The following is a 6292-nucleotide window of genomic DNA, read 5'->3' as shown; positions in this document are numbered from 1 at the left end:
TAAGGGAGATTAAGAATGGAGCTTGTCCCCCCTTTGTAACCAGATCCTACATGCTACCTACATTGGGGAGTGGACTACAAAGGAATCAATGGGAGTGTCACGTCCGCGATCTACCACATGACCCAGAATATAGGGTGTATCCATAGGTAAACAACGTATAAGCACCACGCTTACACAATGTCGACCACCCACCCATGGATCCTTTGAGTGAGTGTTATACGAACATATGCATGAATATGATGATAATACAACTATAATAGGTATATAATCAAAGTAAACGATGAACATTATAATGAAGAACATGAATAAGATGAATACTAATATTGTCATAACAATTGTAGAAAGCATATAAAAGTAATGGAGATACAAAAGAGAGAGGGGGTACAAAGATTATTCCGAACCACGCTCTTGACACGATCAGGAATCTAAGTGAATCCTACTAGCCTCCCTCTAGACCTAGCCTAACTAGCTATGCCCTAGAATATGCTAGAGCTTTGAGGATGATTAGGGTTTCTGCCTTCTCAAATGACTTAATGCCTTCAGGGGGCATGGGCTTATATATAGGCCAGAGCATCCAACATGGGCCCTTGGATCAAACCAACTTATGGAACAGTGTAGATGCAACCTGGGAGGCAGTGGAGAACCGACATTGTAATGCGGAGGCTGACAGGTGGGCCCACCTATCAGCCTCTGCCTCTCTGACTCGGCATGCTGTCTCTGGTGTCCTCTAGAACTTTCTATTGTCTGTTTCGTGGTGGATAAGTGCAATTAAATCTGACATATAGGTCCACCTTGATGGTTTTTTGGATAAACCCTGTAGAAATCACAGATTCACCAAAACTCATGGAATTTGTTAGTTTAAATCCCTAGACCTTTGTTGGTGATGTCAATTGTGCCTTTATACATGTTTTATTGATGGTTTATAATGGTTGTTAACTACCATCAATAGTGCACCATGCAACGTGACATACATCAAATGGAACTTTGTTTACTCCTCTGCTAATTTTCCAAGAATAGGGGTACGTAGGGAATTAGGTCTGCTAATGAACTCTGGCAGAACACTACGTCTACCATACCAAATGGCAAGGGCATGGATGACATGAACTTTTCTGCTATCCATGCATATATGTGATGATGGTTCTTGTTGAATATTATTAGATTAATTATGAAATATCTCTCTTGAATCTTGCAAAATGTATTTTCATTATTTATGATATCAAATAAATATCATTAGATTAATTATGAAATATGTTTGTTGAACTTGCAAGAACCTTGTAGTGAGGACCAAGTGTCGCCTTAGTCTAATGTAGAGTAGAGCCACTAATACAAATAGGTATGAACTAATAACACAACTAATTGGCTAATTATTAGAAACTCCTAGAGATGCTCTAAGCACCCAATCTTGAAGAACAAGCACCTTGCAAACTTGGAGCACCCCCAATCGAGTATGGAGCCCCTAGATAGGTGAAAACCAGATGATTAGATCTTCTATTAACACAAGATGTGTAACAAGATCTGCAATCATCTAGGTCAAGCTCCTGTTCAACGGCAACACCTCGTAAAGGATGGAGAAGGAGCTCCTCAAAAAACTTGCACCAGCACCTCTAAGCGATGAAGAAAGATGATTGGCTCACAGTGTGTGGATTCAAAAGTGTGTGGATTGAGCCCAAGAGGTGCATCTAGACCCGGGTTAAATAGGCCAACCGAAGATGGAGAAGTGCAAGTAATGGTGATGCAAGTAGTTGGGAATTAACTCACTCTAACTTTACCGCCGATAGACCAAATCTAATCGAGCCGATAGACCAAATCTGACTGAGCTGGACACATCTCACTCTTCAATCTTTGTCTGCCCCTCGACTGCTATGACTACTTGGATTGGAATCAAATAAGTATAGAAAAGACCTATCACAACTACACTAGGCATTCAAGTCTCAAGCGTGTTAGAAGCTCTTTTTCTCGATTCACTTCTTGTGTCCAGCTTTCCTGCCGCATTCGCTTCACTCTAATATTTTACTGCGCTCGTAAGAAAGTCTAATGCGACATATTTCATCTCATCATACATAATACAGTACAGAGCTATGAGTAAAACTATTGCCTATTGAGTGGTTTTGATCTGTGTTGAACCCAACTCATCTTATTTTCATGTATTTGATAAGATTTATTGAACTTGTAAGAACCATGCATCAAAGATTATTTTTATTCAGAATTTTTATACTTCATAGGATCACACAAGGTATGCCTGCCTGAAATCTTGACTATTCGGATGATGTGCTCCTGCATTCTCACATAGGCACGCGCACGTGGGTGGCGTCAGGAGCCTGTTACAGCAGGGGACGTCACTTTTGGCCCATCTCATTGATGTGATGGGGCAAAGCCCCACCGCCCACCCATGCAAATGTCTTGGGCATGGGGTGGTCGATGGCCCCCAAACTATAGCAATAGAGACAAGGGACTAGAGGGAAGGTTATACACCTATTGCCTTCTCTCTCATGAGCTCCTAATTCCATCCCAAAGCTTTTGCCTTCCACCGACGCCTCCTGCCAGAACCATGGTGGAGCCAATGAGGTCGTCTGTCGATGGGGAGGCCTCGGAGGCCTTCCACATCGACAATCCTCCACCGATAGATGGACCTCTCATCAGCATGGTCTCTCACCCACCAGTTTCCCCTTTGGAGGTGGATCATCACCGTACCGCTGTTCATGCTGTTTATCTTCATTTAACTAGAGTATGCGAGCAATGCTCACACTAGTATTTGTGGCCATGCTATTTAATTTAACTAGTATTTGGAATTTGCCTACTATCTCAATAGCAGGGCATGGGCGAGATGGCGTCCTAAGCCTCATCAGCCCTAGAGCCTAGTTCTTTGTTAGCGGTCTCACTCAGAAAGCAGCCCTACGAGGCATCCCCAGATGGAGGCAGCCACCCATGATTCCGTGTCATGCTGCACTGGTCAGTTCGGTAAAAGTCATTTGCCTTCTCAATCAGATCGCTCTCCCCCTTATCCTATATGGGCTTGAACTTGGCTTACATTCTACAGTGCTTCCTCCATGGCGGCGCCATCCCCGGTCATGGGGCTTTGCCTAGTGGTCTCGGACAGTCATCCTACCATCGCTTGCCACCGCTGAGCCTGTCTGTCCCTACATAGCCCTCTGATTCTAAAGTGGGTGAATCATCAGAAGAGCATGAATCCTCATACGACATAGAGTACCATCAATTATTGAAGGATTACCATGAGGCCTAAGCGAATTTGTCATCGGCTAGGCTGAACGCTGAGATGCTGCGTGCTGAGCTAGACGCTGCGCATAACGTACTTCATTTTTCCATGACTAAGGTGTCCAAGGCATGAGTTGACTAGGAGATCCACCTGGAGCAAGGCCAAAACATGATGAACCTTCTTGTAGATCTGAGGATGTGGGTTGATACCCTCGTCCTATGCGTGCAAGCCACCATTAACTCAGGCTTTTCCGTGCAAGTAGAGGATAATCTGTTCACTATAGAGGAGTAGTTCTGAGCCCTGTCAGGCCACCTTCAAGCTATGGTGACCGAAGCCATTTGTTAGGGGGCTGCTGCAGCGCTGGCTGCTGCCCAGCTTTAGATTGGCGTAGCGGTTAACGTCCAGGTGGTAGAGTAGCATGTTTCGCCGGCCGCCAATGCTGTCTTAGCGAACGTGGACATGGATGAGATCCTGCATGCCTGCTTTGACCCTTGATCTATGGGACATAATAATAGTACTAGCAGTCTTGACTAGGTTTGATCTATGGGACGCCCTTGCGAATATGTGAACTCTTATTTACATGCATGTCTGTATGAACTTTTGCTGCATTTTGTATTAGGTGGGTTAAACTCTATTAAGCGTGGTGTAGCTTAGGTCGTTTGGTCATTTTGTAGCTAGTTTCTTTTTGCTTCAGATTTCTTTCTAGTTGTCTTTGATCTAAAACTTAATTTGCTAAACATTAATGAGTGCATTTGATCTTTGTTAAAGCCAACTCGTGTTTTTTATAAAATTTGTTGAACTTGAAAGAACCATTTAGCGAGGAGTTCATTTGAACAAGTCTCGCCTCGATCTAATGTAGAATGGAGGAGCCAAAGCTATTGACTTTTACTACGAATGCAAGAAAGTCTGGCCGCTGCGTATTTGATCTCGTAGGATAGTAGAGTGTCATAGCAATCAGTCTACCCCTCGACTGCCGTGACTACTTAGATTGGAGTGAAATAAGTACATAAAAGACCTATCATGACCGCACTAGGCATTCAAGTCTCAAGCTTGTCATGGTGGTCAAAAGCTCTTTTTCTCGATTCACTTCTTGTGTCCAGCTTTCCTGCCGCATTCGCTTCATTCTCATATTTTACTATGCTTGCAAGAAAGTCCAAATGCGACACATTTGATCTCATCGGACACTGTATAGTACAGAGCTATGAGTAAAACTATTGTGTATGGAGTGCACTCAGTCACAACATTTGTATCAATAGTAGTAGTAGTGATGAGTGGCTTTCCCCTTCCGTTGATTGATGCTAACCAAAATCATGCTAACAAATGACAACTAGTTACCGTACCATGGATGTGTACTCTACAACAAATGATCACAACTTTTCCCCCAATGACGTCCCTCTAGTATATTTGATGAAATGACGTTTACCTATTTCTTGTAAACTATTTGCTCGCCTCATAGTCTGAGCAGCGTAAATTTGAACGGGCCAAACATGTAACTAGTTTCAATTTTATTTGTTTCCTTTAGGGATTCAATGAATGTATTTGTATGAAACTAGTTTCCCTGTATAACATGAGATGTGTCTGGTCTAGTCAGATTTACGATGCTCAGACTTTTCTTGTGTTTGCTATAAAATTTGAATAGCTATGTGGCTCCTCCGTTAGGCATTACATCGACATGAGACTTGATTGGATGAATTCCATTATACAAGTTTACCATACTATAGATTAGAAAGAGTACCAGAAAGAAACCTATAGGCAAAACCAACCAATAGGGGCTAGAAATTGGCTACCAATTGACCAAAGGACCTAATCTACACCATGGTCAATAGAGTTTAACCCACCTAATATAAAGTTCAATAAAATTAAACACAGACATGCAAATCAGACTTCACAAATAAAAACCTCTGTACATTTGAACATGTTTGACATAAAACACAAGGGAAGATACATAAGGAAGAGTAACAACATAAGTAAAGAGTAACAACATGTACTCCATCCGTACTCCTAACATAAGGAAGATAAATCAAATGCAACATGAGATACAACAAATAGAACTTTATTTACTCCTCTACTCATCGTCGATATCACTATCCTCATCCTTGTCCTCGTCATTGGTAACAACATCATCCTCCTCCTCCTCTATAGCCATGAGGCCCTTTTGCTCGTCAGCAGTGATGTGGTTGGCCACCTGCTCAGCATTAGCACAAACCAGGTTGTGCTAGTGCTTCTCGGTGTTGTGGGCGGTGCTAATTCCTTGCATCGCGATGCTAGTGTCAAAGCCATCTATCCAGTGCTAGTAGCAGGTGAGGATGTACTCCACGTTGTTCGCTCGATTCTTGTTTAGGTAGGCTAGCAGTTCTTCTAGGATATCGGTGAATAGGTGAAAAATGAAGACATAGCTGCTCACCTTTTCCTCCCAAGGCGGGTTGAGGGTGCCCACCCTGGTGTTCTGTAGCACATGCCTAATCTTCAAGAAAGCCTTATTCATGATGCTAATGGCCCAATCGTCTCTATCTCCAAAGGGATCCACCGAAGCTTCATCTTGATTCACCATGGGCACAGCGTCATCCTGCTTCACCATGGGCACGGTGTCATCCTCCTTCACCACGGGCACAACATCATCCCCCTCCTGTGCGCGCTTCATAGAAGGCTCGCCCTTCACCATGGCGGTAGCTAAGAGTGAGGTAGGTTTGGAGAAGGCAACCACACGTTCCTAGCAATTTTAGATCTGCAGTGGGAATGGGAGGGCTCAGGGAAGGAAGGAAAACAAGCAGAGTTGCGGAAGAGATCACAGCGGTTAATATATCACTACTATAGAGGAGCCATTGGTGTTTTTTAGGGAACAAAGAGGAGCCATTGGTGTACTGCACATGCAAGAAAGTTTGACCTTTGTACGTTTGAACGCGTCTGACACACTGCACAAACATTAGCTTACATTACAAATAAGTTAAAGTTGCTGCAAAATAATGAAAACACCCATCCAAGAGGAAATTAACATGTCCATAGTCAATGAAACAACATTGATCCATTTAAACATGTCATGACAGAGAGATACATCAAATGCAGCTTTATTTACTACTT

Source organism: Miscanthus floridulus, chromosome 8 (genome assembly GCF_019320115.1).
Source record: "Miscanthus floridulus cultivar M001 chromosome 8, ASM1932011v1, whole genome shotgun sequence".
NCBI classification, from domain to species: Eukaryota; Viridiplantae; Streptophyta; class Magnoliopsida; order Poales; family Poaceae; genus Miscanthus; species Miscanthus floridulus.
Note: the sequence above shows the minus strand (reverse complement) of the source record.